Genomic DNA, 15,214 nt, shown 5'->3' with positions numbered 1-15,214 from the left:
TGATGTGAGCTCTGGAAATGGTTCAGCTTACAGCTTCCTGGTAGTTATAGGAAGAGCCTGGTAGGAGATTTACCCGCCACATGCACAGCTTAGCATGGAGCCAGAACTCAAGGGAACCCAGGCAAATTGCTGGAGCTCTTCTCTGCATAGTTTCTTTCTCTCTAGTACTCTGTGCCACAAATTCCAGTTGCCCGAGCCTTCCTGACCTCCACCCTCTGACATTTCAACTAAATGAAACCTCCAGGCTCTGTCAGGTTGCCCTTTTCCTGTGCTCAGGCTGTAAAAGTGCCTCCAGGCAGAAAAGCCTGGGTGATCAAAGGCTTCTCTGTGTATCTCTCCCATTTCTGCAGGTCTTGCAAAACAAGGCACTAACTTCCCTTGCTTCTATCTTTTTATTCATTTTTATAATTTTCTTTATTCTTAAGTAATAAGAATCAACCTAATCTTCCCTTTTTTAATTGTACTTAATTTACAATGTTTCAGGTGTATAGCAAAGTGATTAAGATATATATTGTTTTTCAGATTCTTTTCCAGTATAAGTTATTACAAGATATTGAATATAGTTCTCTGTGCTATACAGTAGGTTACTGTTGTTTATTTTATACACAGTAGTGTGTATCTGTTAATCTTAAGCTCCTAATTTATCCCTCACCCTTTCCCCATTTGGTAACCATAAGATTGACCTCTATGTCTGTGAGTCTTTTTCTATTTTGTAAGTAAATTCACTTGTATCATTTGTTTAGATTCCACATATATATGATATCATGTGATGTTTGTCTTTCTCTGTCTGACTTACTGCATTTCATATGATAATCTCTAGGTCCATTCATGTTGCTGCAAATGGCATTATTTCATTTTATGGCTGAGTAATATTCCATTATATATAGAGAGAGAGGTATATATGCATATATATACCACATCTTCTTTATTGATTCATCTATTGATGGACATTTAGGTGTTTCTGACTATCTTTTCAAGAATGCTGGTATAGTGAACAGCCTTGAAAGACAGAGACAGTGTCTCCCTCTGGAGCAAAGAGCAGGTTTGTGTACTGTCCAGTGTTGCAAAGGTGATGACTCCTTGCAAGGCAAAGGTCAAGCAGGTTTACTCCCCTCTGAAAATTATTCTGGTTCCCTAAGCTTAGAGCCCCTCTTCTGTAATGCAACCCACTACATGTACAAGTGTCACCTGGACCTCCTCATGTCGCCCATGGGAATTAGGACCTACAGAACCAGTGCAAATGCTGACACACTGGCCACTCCTATTGCTTTGAGTAACAAAGTCTTTGTCTGTGACCCAGGAGTCTCGTGTCTCCTGCCAGCATCCCTGAACTAGCATGAAGCTAACTTGTTAATTTGTAAAGAGGGTAAATTCTCAGACTCCTTCACTGTTCTTGACATGCCTGTTATGTACCAGGCACTATGCTAGTCTTGAATATAAGAAGTGAATTATCCCCAAAAGGACATAAAGTGCCCTTCTGCAGTCTACAGTCTAGTGGGGGAGACAAAGATTTTAAAAGACAAACCAATATATAATTTTTATGGCAACAAGTATTAAGAAAGAAATAAGGAAATAAGAGAATGACAATGGGGACAATTTTAGATTAAGTGGTTAGAGGAAGCCTCTCTGAACAGGAAACATTGAAGAACTGAAAGAAAACCAACATGAGCCATAGTCATGATGGTGTTATGTAAGGATGGAAAATAGGCAAGATTTAAATCAGAGGTTTTCAACCCTGACTATACTGTCCCATCTATTCCAGGAACTTATATTAAAAATATATATATACATTGGGGGCGACTTATCTTGACCCTACAGATCCTTGTAGAAGTTTGGGTTTTATTGAGGGGTTTGGGTTTGAGTCAAAGTTTAAAAAGCCACTGAAGGGATTAAAACACAGAAGAGACATTTGATTTGATTTACTTTGAAAAAGATCCCTCTGGCTGCTGTGAGAAGACTGGATTAGAGAAGGTCAGTAGTGGGAGCAAGGATATAAATTGGGAAGTTATTGAAATTGTCTAGGCAAGAGATGATGGAGGTGTGGGCTAGGGTGTGGCCATGAAAAAGAATATTGGGGATAGTAGGAATCAAAGCTGGATGAGTAAAGTGGGGCTGAACCATGAATGCTCTGCCACAGGACCTTTGTATATGCTGTTCCTTCTGCCTAGAAAGCTCTTTCCCTTGTTTGTCCTATGCCTGCTTTTTCTCACCCGTCAGGCTGTTTTTAAAATACAGGTTAAGGAAATTAGACTTTATCCTGTGGATATTAGAGGAAGGGGAAAATTTAAGAACCTTGAATTAGGATTATATCCAGATGCAAGTAACAACAATCAAAAAACATGACTTGCAGTGGCTTAAATAAACAGGGGTTTATTTCTCTCATATAAACAAGGAATCTAGAAACAGTAGCATTTGTTCAACTGCTCAGTGATGTCAGGAGCAACACCTTGGTCTTCCCCTCATGGTTGCAAAATGGCTGCTGCAGCTCCTTTGTAATCACATTTAGGACAGTAAGAAAGGAGAACAGGTGGCCCCAGGCAAGACTGTCTCTTTTAACAGGCAATGACAAACTCTCCCAGAAAGGAACCATTTCTACTTATTTCTCACTGATTTTAACTGTAATTCCCTTCCCTTTAGATAAGAAAGTATTTAGCTTTTTCCAGCGTTTATCATGCAAGAACTTCTGGAATTCTTGAGCTAAGGAATAGTATCATAAAAGAGATAATTAAGGAAGGTACAGGCCAGGGACAATAGAAACGTGGAAAGGGAAGAACTAGAAACAGAGATGAGGTAAGAGACAATTGCAGTCAGTCAGTGGGAAGAAGATCTGGATTAGAATAAAGACAGGAATAATAAAAGGCTTAACTTAAGGGACGTGTCCACTGACAGCTTTAGTCATACATAAGACATGTTTCTGTGCTTCCATGTAAATGTATATCATTTTTGCAAGGATGGAGAAATGTATGTAACTAGATGTTCATTCCTGTGCCTTCTCTTTGTTTTTCTCTGTGTCTGTGATTGCATCATTTATTCATTCATTCAGCAAATACTTACTGAACCCCAACTTTGTGCAAGCCAACCTACCAGGTACTGTGGGGGAACACAACATGAATCAAACACAAATCCTACCCTCGAGAAGCTTACAGACTAGAAAGGAAGAAAACACATGTACTCAAATAGCTAAAATGCAAATTAGTAAATGGTAAATATCATAAAATCATGAGGAGGGAGGGTATAGCTCAGTGGTAGAGCACATACTTAGCACACACTAGGTCCTAGGTTCAATCCCCAGTCCCTCCATTAGAAAAATAAATAAATAAATAAGTCTAAGTTAACTTCTCCCCTAAAATCTAAAACAAAAATACTAATAAAGTTATGAAAGTTCAGAAAAGGAAGTCATTACCTTAGCTGGAGAGCTAAGGGAGAAGACGGCATTTGAATTTGGTTTTAAAGAATTAATAGGATGGGGGGAAGGGATGTAGGCAGGGGGCAAGTGACAATGGAGCATTCTTAGCTAATTGGCTAGAAAGGCTGGTGAAAAATAAGCCTGAAAGAAAACTGATCTAGTGGGCAGGTTATAGCTCAGTGGTAGAGCACGTGCTTAGCATGTACAAGGTTCTGGGCTCAATCCCCAGTACCTCCATTAAATTAAGTAATTAATTACATCAAACTTTAAAAAAACTTGATCTAAAGAGTTTGGATTTTATTTTGTAGACTAAAAAATACTTACTAGACTCCTAGCAAGGTTATGGTACTGTGCTAGATCCTGAATTTCTACATGTGATTGTGTCTGTTTCCACATGTGTGTGCCTGTTTGTGAACATGTGTATCTTTCATAGTGTGTACATAGCTGTCTCCATCTCTTGTTTTAATAGTTTATGTGTACATGTATTTACCCGTAACCGTGTCCACGTGTCTCTATATGACCAGCAGGTGGCACCACAGAATCATAACCAGCAAGGACAATTCTGCCTCTCAGCCATGCAGCATCTCCTTCCTTATAATGTGGCATCTGACCCTGATCCTTTCCTTGGAGACCCTAGGAGGCCATAGAGAGATCCTGAGGCCCTTGCAGAGGCTGGGGATTTGTTTATTTATTTCTATCATTAGCATTATCCACCACTGTATTCCCATACCGAGCACAAAGCCTGGCAAGTTGAAATCCTCCATAAATACGTATAGAATGAATTGATGAAGTGTTAACATGGCCCCTGGGAGAAGTGGGAGGTGCGGGGGGGAACCAGGAAAAGGAGAGAAGTACACAGGAGGTGGCCCACCAGTAATGACGCCACAGGAAGTGGGATTTCAGTCACACTCATGGATGTTGCAGAGAGATCCAGACGGGATGTGTGATAAAACAGGACACTCAGCCACTGCCATCACCCATAAGACTTCCCCTCCTTATAACATGGCATCTGACCCTGATCATTTCCTTCAGCTTTTATTTAGTGCCTAGTAAGAATGAGGACCTGTGAGAAATGCCACCTCTGCTCTTTAGGAGCTGACAATGTCAGAAGAGAAATAGAATTTATTTTAAAAAAAATAATAATTACATGCATGATCCTGGATTGGGATCCTGGCCTAGAAAGGAAAAGGAGGCCTTAGGCAGTGGGCGAAATTTGAATGAGGTCTGTGGATTGGAGGGTAGTATGGAATCAGTGTTAATTTCCTGATGGGGAGTGTTGCACATAGCTTATGGAACAGTGTACTTGTTTTTGAGGAAATACACAGTGAAATATTTAGGGGCAAAATGAAATCATGTCTGCAACTTGCTCTCAGGTTGATCAGAAAAAGAATAATGGGGATAAATGGGAGTTAGAGATTTGCAAATATTAACTACTATATACAAAATAGCTTTTTAAAAACCAAGGTTCTTCTGTGTAGCACAGGGAACTATATTCAATATCTTGTAGTAACCTATAATGAAAAAGAATATGAAAACGAATATATGCATGTATATGTATGACTGAAACATGCTGTACACCAGAAATTGACACACTGTAACTGACTATACTTCAATTTTAAAAACATTAAAAAAAGAAAAAAGAAAGAAAGGAAGGAAGGAAGGAAGAAAGAAAGAAAGGAAGAAAAGGAATAACGGTAAAGGACGGGAAGGGGAGGAAATGGTAAATGTTAATGATTGTAGGTTCTGACTTAAGGAGCTAAGAGAGTTGTTTATACTCTTGTAGTAACTTTTCCGTAAGTTTGAAATTATTTCAAAACAAATTATATTTTTAAAATTAAAAAAATAAGAATAATAATTAAAACCAATAAACCCTCTCTGCCTATTGCTGAGAAAAGTTCCTTCCTGCCCCACGTGAGAAGTGCTCTATTAGGGACAGAGGCACAGAGCTGGAAGAGGGTCCAGCTGGGTCTGTTCAGGGACCTTCTGCTCCAGAGATTTCTGTCCAGTGCCCCTCTAGCCACCTCCCCAACCTTTCCCACCCCGACTGCCTCAGGAGACTGGCCCTCTCTCTCTCTCTCTCCCACCAGGGCTACCCCAAGGTCTCACCCTTTTCAGAGCCCAAACCACTGATCTCTCCCACTCACGCTCCCCATGCCAGTGCAGCGCCCTGGTTAGCCTGCCCAGAACGGGAAGGTCTCTGGTTGCCAGCACACATTACTGCTCTGGTCATTTCACACCAGAGCACAGGTACCAACTTCAACAGTCACCTTGCTCCCACAGGGCAACCGAGGCTCAGAGTTTTGCAGCAAAAACCTTGAACCAACAAAGATGTACTTAGTGGGATTAATTTCAGGTCAGCTGCACATAAGAGGGGCCGGGACTATAAAACAGTTTAATAGTCTGGCTGAGTTATCACGGATAGGTCTGGCTGCTTCCCCATCTCCGCATTGCTTCACTCCTTTCTCCGAGCTGCCAGCAGCACGTGGTGCTGCCTATGTCCTGCCATTGCCAGTCAAGTCCTCCGCGTGGCCCTCTGAGGAATCCCACATAGCTCAGTCTGGCACTCAGGGCCGTCTGCAAAGTGGACCCACTTCCTGCTCCAGCTGTTTCTCCCATTACTGCTTTGTACCCATTTTTGCCCGACACTCTAAGCGTCCTGGAGGTGCTCGCATTTGCCCTCCCCTGCACCTTTGCTGACCGCAGTTCCTCTGCCCTGGAAGGGCCTCCTTCCCCATCTCCCACAGGCAAACACCCATCTGCATTTCAAGGCCCACTTCAAACGTGACCTCTTCCTAAGGCCTTTCATGCTTCATCCACCCTGATGTGGCCTCTCCCTCCTCTCTTTCTTATCGTTGGCTTCATTACATTAATGCTTTATTTTTTTTTCAATTAAGGTATAGTTGATTTACAATGCTGTGTTAGTTTCTGGTGTACAGCATAAGGATTCAGTTATACACACATGTATGTATATATTCTTTTTTTATTATAGGTTACTACAAGCTATATTATTGAATATAGTTCCCTGTGCCACAGAGTAGGACCTTGTTGTTTATATATTTTGAATTTATTTACAAAACAGAAACAGACTCAGACGTACAAATCAAACTTATGGTTACCAAAGGGGAAGGAGGGGTAAATTAGGAGGCTGGGATTAGCAGATACAAACTACTACATAGAAAATGCTTTCTTTTTTGAATGCCAGTTCCTTCTATTCAGCTCTAAACTCTTCAAGGGAAAAATCTCTCTTATTCAACCAATACCTAGCAAATTGTTGGACATGAAATAGGTGCTCAGTAAATGCAGAAGGGGCAATATGAGACACAAGTCTACAGAACCGTGAGTTCTAAGGAACACACGATGTGGGTGTTCTTTCCACCGAGCACCCATGAGGTGCCCTCTGGTCCCAACCCCATCCTCATCTGGCTTCCGGCCTCCTCAGTCCTCAAGGAGACACTTTAAGACTATTTCTCCTCCTTGCCTCCCTCCCCTCTGCTATGCCTTTCTCCTGTCCTTCCCTTTTCTCCCCTAAAACCCTCGGGCCCCCACCCACAGCACATTGGGGAGAAAACAGAAGGGCTGAGGGAGCCCACCAGCTTCTGAGCACTGAGATGAGGAAGTGATTATCAGAGGTCACTGTCTTGGACAGTTCCTGTTTCTGGAGCAAAGATGCCAAAATTTGTTCCTTTTTCTTGTGAAAAATGTAGGGGTTTTGACTTCCAAAATTCCCAGAACCAAGACTGTCACTGTGAGCTGTCTGTGTTTCTGTCTGCCTGTGTCTGTACGAAGGGTCTGCCAAGGCCTCCTGGGCCTGCTCCTCATGGGCAAGTGTCCAGGGGCAGCCTTGGAAATGACACCTCATCCCCTGCCCCTCCCCAGTTCCACCACCACGTATGCCTGGCTGAGGAGGGGTAAGTGCGTTAGGACAGGCCTGCCTCTGATCTCCTATTACCTCCCAGGACCTGGCAGGGGAGTACCCCCACCTTCTCCTCCCACCCCTCCCCCATTTTAGGTCTGGTTGCTCAGAATCCCCTAGAGAGGGTGGAAATTTGAGCTGATAACCTGGACTCAGAGATGTGGATCAATTTCAGAAACCCTGTCCCTGCCCTGCTCCTGGAATTGAACTCACCCCCACCCCCCGGGCCAAGCAGACACAACCAGCACCATCTCTGCCCCCAGCCTTGGGCCTGGGCACCTGCTCTGTGCCCCAGTCCCATTTGGAATGGCTGTACAGCCCCACTTCACGTGGAATCAGACCCTCCTGAGCCCTGGACAGAGAGATAGAGGAGGACCAGCATGGGAAGGACTGGAGGTGGAGGTGGGGGAGGGTAGGATAGAGAAAAAGGTGCTTACCAACTAAACCAAGCTCAGATACTAAAGCCAGGGTAAGAGAGTGAGAAGGGGCCTTGGGATTAAGGTTAGGATCAAGGTGTGCAGGTGGTCTTGGGGAAGTAATGGTGAGGGGCACTCTGGGCGGGGCTTGCCTTGGATGGCAGGTTAAGAGAGGCCAGGACAGGTCTAGGTAGCAGTTTCTCTGCGAACGCAGGAAGCAAACATGAGCACTTTCTAGCAGGATCTACTTTTGGCCTGCTCTTCCTTTAGTCTCAGCTTCTGTTTGTACTGTGCCTGTCCAATTCTCATTCATTTAACAAACATTTAAATAGCCCAGAACATTTGGAGGTATCCGTGGCCAGGGCTTTCCAAAAGCGTAGGCTGGGACTTTCAGAGGCCTCACTGCCTGGAGCTTCAGCATCCTGTTCTGCTGGGCCCCTCGCGTGCTGTGCGTGTTGTGAGCCACCCCAGAGGCTGAGGCCCCATGCCTGATCAGCCGGGAGGCAGCAGGGGATTCAGCACGGGATTCAGAAAGGGTGCAGGACCGCTCCGCAGATGGCTGGCCCAGACAACCAGCGCCAGAGACAGGTTAAGGGGGCAGGAGGCCGGGCGGGGCGGGAAGAGTCTGTGCGGAGGCCGAGTCCGTGCCCCTTCGCGTGTTCTGAGAGCGCAGATGCTGGCAGGCAGTGGCGGCGGCGCTCCCAGGGGAGAGGTCCCCCGCCGGTGCCCGGAGCTGGGAACCGGAGCCCGGCAGCCCTCGCCAGCGCCCCGCCCGCCCCGAGGCCCGAGCGAGGCGCCGCGGGAGGAATTCCAGCCATTTCCTCTGCGCCGCGCGGTATGTGGCCTGCTCGCTGCCCGACCGCAGCGCGGCCTGGAGGTGGGGGCCGGCGGCGCGGGCCAGTCACACCAGCCCCGTCTGGCAGCTGCCCCGGCCTAGCCGTCCTGCTCCGGATTCCCGGCGGGCTGTCCCTCGTCCCCGGCGACCAAACCGGCCCTCGCGGCAGCCCCAGGCCTGTGCTTCGCCCCTGGGACCCGACTCCTTCCCGCCGCCGCCGCTGCCGCCGGAACCGCTCCCGCGCCGCGCCCGCCCTCCCGCCTCCGCGGCCCTCCTCCCAGGTCCCCAGATTCCGAGTTTGGAACTGAAGGTGGTCCTTGCTACGTCACTTTGGGGCACGTCCCTTAGCCTTTCTAAGCCTCAGTTTCTCCATCTGTGAAATGGGCACCCTAACAACAGTGCTACCTTATTTGTGCCGCCCTGAGGTTAAATGAGAAAAGGAATGGCTGAACCAATGTCAATGATGTTTTCGTTTCTCTAGGTACCACCGCTGTCCTTAACTTTCCTGGATCTGCCTCCCACCGAGCCCAGAGCCTCTTCTCCAGTCTAATTTGCTGTGGTGCAGTGGGGGTGGCTTTACAGGTAGGATGCCACCCCGTCGGGGCCTGCTCAGGGCATGTATCTAAAACATGCCTGAAGGACTGGCCATACAGCCTTCCTTGGGATTATTTGCCTCCTAGGTTCTTGAAGAACCTAAAGGACAGTTATTTCATTTTTTAAATGATGTCATCGCAGTCTGAGGGCAACCAGACACGCAGTGGTTAGGGGAAGTTGAGGGTGCGGAGGCGAATGGTGGGTCCGCAGATGTGGACTTTACCTGCGGGTCTGAACAGAAGATGGGCCACCACGTGCTCTCGGGGCTCCTCTTTCGAAGTGCAGATTCCCCTGGGAGAGCGAACATTTTTTTCCGCCTTTAACCCTTTGGAGGAGGGGCCGGGAAGGAGAAAGCCAGAGCCCCTAGGCGACTGGGAGGGTGGGATCCACTTCCCCTGCCGCCCACACCTGCCCCACCCACGCCCACGGCTGCGGTCAGTGTAACACTAGGTGGGGTTGGAAAGCCCCGTGTTTCACCGGGCCTAACCGCCGGCTGCTTTGCAGAGGCAGCACGGAAGAGCCGCTCTGCCTCGGTGTTCCCCCAGATGGCCCCTTGTTTTGATTTTGCAACTTCCATTCCAGCCAGAGTCCCAAGGCTGAGAATCAGCCCTTGAAGCAAGATGTGCCCCACCCCCCGTCTCTTTCCCCACACACGCTCCAGCCACAGACCGCATAAATCCAGGTGGAGACAGGTCCAGAAACACAGGTGCTATAAATATCCCAGTCCAGCAGGGAGAATCAGCGCTCAGGCAGCCCCTCCCCATCCACCCAGCCACCCTCCCTCCTCTGAGCCCAGCACTTCCGGCCATCGCTGCGCTGCAGGCTGGTCTCCCCGCGGTGGGAGGGGCGGACTTCCCTTTCCTCTCCCGAGACCCCCGTCTGCCTAACCTGAGAGTTTTCTCTCTACTCCGGATATACCTCCCTAACTCCCAATCGCAGACCGCTCCCTCCCTCCCCTGGTATTTTTAAAAGGCTTCTCCCAGGAACCCCACGCTGTGTCCAGTCTTCCGGAAATGCTGACTCCTCTCTCAAGATGGATGAGGGATGCTGCCTTTGGTTGAAAGGCAACAAACTAAGTCACATTTTTAAATTTAAAGTTTGATTCCAAGATTTTGATAGCACTTTTTGTTGGGAGGTGGGGTGCGGTGGTAGCAGGCTGGAGGTGGAGTAAATCTAAAAGAAGGTGAAAGAAGCTGGAAGAACATATATGCAAAGAGGGGATATAGCCTTTCCCAACAGGCTGGTGCCCAGGAGCTTAGTGGGACGTTCTGAGCCAGTCTCCTGAGCCTGGGACTTGGCATCGGGATGCAGTTGAGAAGAAGCCTTTGGGACACAAAGAGACAACACCAGGAAAAAGGTTAATGAAGTCCCACCACCTGGGGTAAAGAGACTCAGATACAAAAATTGTCCCCAGGATACGCAGAGACATGATAACTTGGGGAGAAAGTGGCCAGAGCAAGGCAGGTTTGAAGATGGTGAGTGAAACAGTTCTGAACCACCAGTTTTCAAACGTGGCTGTAAAAATAAGCTTTAACTAAATACTAAATAGATCCCTGTTTAAAAAATGAAGTCACATCCCTCTTCCAGTGTGGGAGCTTACTCTTCAGTCACTGTGCTAAGGTAGCACTTGGCCAGCTCATCTCACGGAATCCTACTTAGGATGTTCTTTTAATTCCCCATTTTACAGATAAGGAAACTGAGGTCAGAGAGACTAATTAACTAGCAAAGGAGAGTTTTGAACCCAGGGATCTGACTCCGGTGGTCACATGTAGAACTTCTGGCGGGTAACCTGCTGTGGGGAAATCAACTCCTAGGGTCTCTGACTAGAGATGAGAATGACCCCACTTCAGCCTTCAGCTGCCTTTCACAGTGAGGAAGACTTTGCTGTAACACCCACTGGCCTCAGGCAGATCGGAGTGATTACAGCCTAACTGAACTTGACGGCTTTCCTGAGAGGGCCAGGCAGCCTACTCCACGTCCCCAGTGTATAGAGGAACAAACTATCCAAAGAAGAAGGACTCTGAATGGACTGGATGCAGTCACCGAGGTCAGCCCTTCCTGTGTGATTTCAGGGCCACAAGGAGCCCCAAGTGGTCTTCTTACTGAAAGGAAACCATGAAGGAACCATTGTACTTAACACAGAACCAGATGTGGGCTGAAATTTACACAGGTCACTGGTATCTCACCTTGGGCCGTGAGCCAACATGACCCAGAGGTATATTTTGTGTGCCTTTCCTAGCATTTTTTCAAAGTTAATTACCAAACATTTAAAATTGGAAGCTTGTACAGAAATATCTGGATTCTTTAGCTTCTCTGTCCCAGTTTTAAGAGCTGGCCACACTGACATGCACTGTGCAGGCTACCATAGTGCCAGCCATCCCCTCCTGTCTTTTACTACCCTCCTCCTGCTTGGCCCATTGGCATTTTGACCAGTTACACTCAACAGTTACCTCTCCAGTGAGTAACTGCATTTACGTGAGGGAGATAGGGGTCAGCAAATTTAAATGCCAATTTTCTTGAAAGCTGGATAAGGAAGAATAATTGAAGTAAGTTAAAGTGGGGATAGGAAAGAAAGTGGGGCTCCCCTAGACAAGGCATCAGGCCTTATCAGAGCAGAGCAGATTTCTGAGGTCCTAGAAGAGGTGAGAAATTGGTGTTCGACCAGCTGACGTGGATGTCAGAGTATCACCTATTTCCCGGGAGCTCATCCTTTTATTTACCTCAGCAAACACCGTGGTTTTATTAGCATCCTGGGCTCCCTTCCCCAAACCTCCTTCTGGAAGTGCCGTGGAGATTTTCCAGAAACAAACCCTGGAGGTGATTAGAGGGCTGCCGTCTCAGGCTATGAGCTAGCCCAAAGGGGGTCTGGCTTTCAACCAGGACAGAGCTAAGCCCAGAAGAGAAGCTGAATGAAGACAGGGACCAAGTGATTAACTGGGGTTGAGCAGCCAGGAACTGAAGCACGGTCTCATTCACCAAGATGGTGAGCAGCTGTGCTCTCTGAAATGTGGACCACATGAGGGGAAACCACCTTCCCCGGACTTGGAAGCTTTCCTGCCAAAGCAATTTATTGTGCAGGCAGAGAGGAGAAGAGGTTTTGAATGAAGATGCAAGCACAGATGAGACAGCCTTAGACGGACTGCCTGCTAGACCTCGGGACCCCCTCACGCTTCCCAAAATGCCCATCTGGGAGGGTTTCAGCCCTGTGAATATTTGAACCCAGACTTTTTTGGCAGTAGTCCATGGGACAAGTGTGTCAACAGAGCCCCGGATGTGTACACTGGGTGTGGAGGGGGTGGATGTGATGAAGTACTTTGAGGGCATTTAGAGAAACAGGAAATTCAGTTACCAGACAGGAAGGTCTGTCCGACTTCTTTCAGAATCAGTGGATAACATGGCAGTCAGAATCGTCACAACTGTTAGGTGCAGCCTTTGGAAAAGGCGAAAAATTAGAGAGCAGGAAATGAGTAGGAGAGGCCCCTCCAGGGAGTTGCCAAGCTGGGTCAGGGGCACACTATTCAGAGAGTCTCCTCTCACCTGCCCACCTCATCAGGAGCCCCTGAAATCCCAGCACTCAGCCTTGCCACCATCATCTGCTGTGTATCCAGTGTCCTTGTCCCTGTGTATGTCAGTCCTGAAATCTCCTAGGTCACCTCATGTCCAGGTCTCCAATTCCCAGGAGGCCCTGTCTTTCCCTATTGTGTGGCTTCTCCCACCTCCTCTGCTCCTGAAACTCTTTCTCCTTGACCTCTGGGGTTCATAATCCATGATTAGCAAAATCTCCTTTATCCTCAACCTACTCTCTGAGCATCCTCTTCACTTCTTTCCCTACAGGACACCCAGCTCTCCAATGAGTGTGCTGCTGCCCCCACAGCCTTCTCCAGCAGGGACTGACTTTTCTCTCACGGCTCTCATCAGTAGGCCTGGAGGTGAGAGAAGTGTCCTTACACCTCAGTATCACTTTTAGAAGTATTCCCTTACACACCATGTTGAATTTCATGTCATCAGATGTTATCAATCATTACTGTCTTCTCCTGACCCTCAGAGGTCATTTTTCAGTTACTCTAGATCTCTGTTCACCGTCACTCTCTCCAATAGTGTCTTGACTCTTGATGATTCAATATGCACCTAGATGACCCTTCCAATACCCAAGCCTCTCAGTCCCTGAACTTCTCTGATGATCTTCCCTCTACTCAACCCGTAGTTGTGATTACACAAAACTGCAGTTCTTCCATAATCTCAGTTTCATTCATCCTACTGACTCCAGCCTCCTAACTTTCCAGCTCACCTCCTTCCCAATCCCAAACATCCTCTGACCCACTGGAACCCTCCAGTCAATTGATCCCACCACCCTTCACTGTTGCCCACCCCTGCCCGATGTCCCACTCCCCTCCTGACTCAGTGTAAATGTCATGGCCATACCTAGCTAGAGAAATACACACACACAACCACGCGGCGTGATCACGTTTGAAGTTCATGATGATGAAACTTAAGTGGGCCGTTAATGCTGTCCAACAGTCATGCATGTGTTTCCCTGACCCGTAAACTCACCTATGCTCCTGGATGACAGTTTCATACCTTCTTTTCTCTTCTCAAACCCTTAATATTTCCTTCTCATTCTCACACTTAGCTGAATTCTAAAAGAATCTAATTGGATTCTTTTTTCACTGGGAAAATAGAAGCAACCAGAGGAAAAGTCTGCAGATTCCCACTATCACATTCACTCCCTGTCCAGCAGCTGCATCTTCGTACTTCGCCTTTTCACCATCATCAGGAGTGACCCATCCATCCAAAGCAAATTCCTCCACTTGTGCATGCATTCCAGTCCCTTTCACCGACCCACAGACATTACTCAGTGACTCTTCCTTTTCTCTCCTACGCCAAATTGTTACTCTCTCCTGGATTCGTTCCATCAGCACACAAACATGTTATTATTTAAAACAAAAACAAAAACAAAACAAAAACAAAGCCTTTTAATGACTGTACTTCCCTTGGCAGCCTCTGTCCCATTTGCTCCCCTTCAGAGCAGATTCCTCAGAAGGATCATTCCCACTTGCTATGTCCAATTCCTCTCCTCCAGTTCCCTCTGAAACCAACCCCAAATCAGGCCTATCCCCTTCATTGCTCCACAGAAGTTTTTGTGATCAGAGTTACCATGACTTACTAAATCCAATGGTCAGTTCTCAGTTCTTATCTTCCTGATTAATAGCATCTGATAGAATCAACCAGGTCCTCCTGATACTCTTCCTTCCCTAGGCTTCCAGCGCACCTCGCTCTCTTGGTTTTCCTCCTATCTCACTGCTCCCACCTTCTTGGTCTCTTTCTGGCTCCTCCTCTTCTCCCTGACCTCTAATATTGAAGTGCCTGGGGCTCAAACCTCAGTCCTCTACTCTTCTGTATCCACCTCTTTTGATGATCTCATCCAGATATGGAGTTTTAAATACAATTAATATCCCCATGACCCACACTTAGACTCCTAGTTCAGACCTCTTCTCTGAACCCTAGACTCATATATCCAACTGTCTGCTCCATATCTCCAAAGTCAAGACATCCAATAGTAAACTCTCGAGATGCTCCCCGAACTTGATCTACCTGCAGTCTTTCCCATTACAATGGGATGGCCATTCTGTTCCCTCAGTGGCTCAGGCCAAAAACACTGAGTTATCCTTGACTCCTGTCTTCCTCTCCCACGTACATCAGATCTGACAGGAATTAGCTCTAACGACAGAATGCACCCAGAATCCAACCACTTCTCACCTCCTTCATGACTGCCGTCCTTGTCTAAGCCACCACCACCATCCCTTACCTGGATTACTGCTCTGGCCTCCTGTCGAGTCTCCCTGCTTTTGCTCTTGCCTTCAACACGGCAGCCAGAGTGATCCTTAGATCAGAGCACTTTCTAATCAGAACCCTTCAAAAACCTCCTCTCCCTTATTTCTTGTAAGGTTACCTTTTAACAACTCTTGGTGTAAAAACCAAAGTCTTTACAATGGCCAAGGAGGTCCTGCGCTGTCTGCCCGCTCCTCCCACCACTCACTCTGTCTTTCTCT

The 15,214-nt window shown here is 47.1% G+C and overlaps 1 long non-coding RNA gene across 1 annotated transcript; it reads left to right on the top strand.

The window, feature by feature from the left end:
• Positions 1–8,122: 8,122 nt before the first annotated feature.
• On the top strand, positions 8,123–13,033 carry LOC140685727 (uncharacterized). Its single transcript, XR_012059087.1, has 3 exons — positions 8,123–8,323; positions 9,052–9,152; positions 12,999–13,033. It is a non-coding gene; the product is annotated as an uncharacterized lncRNA (long non-coding RNA).
• The last annotated feature ends 2,181 nt before the right edge of the window (positions 13,034–15,214 follow it).

This window comes from Vicugna pacos, chromosome 15 (assembly GCF_048564905.1).
Source record: "Vicugna pacos chromosome 15, VicPac4, whole genome shotgun sequence".
Lineage (NCBI taxonomy): Eukaryota > Metazoa > Chordata > Mammalia > Artiodactyla > Camelidae > Vicugna > Vicugna pacos.
This window is presented reverse-complemented; position numbering and strand designations above follow the sequence as displayed.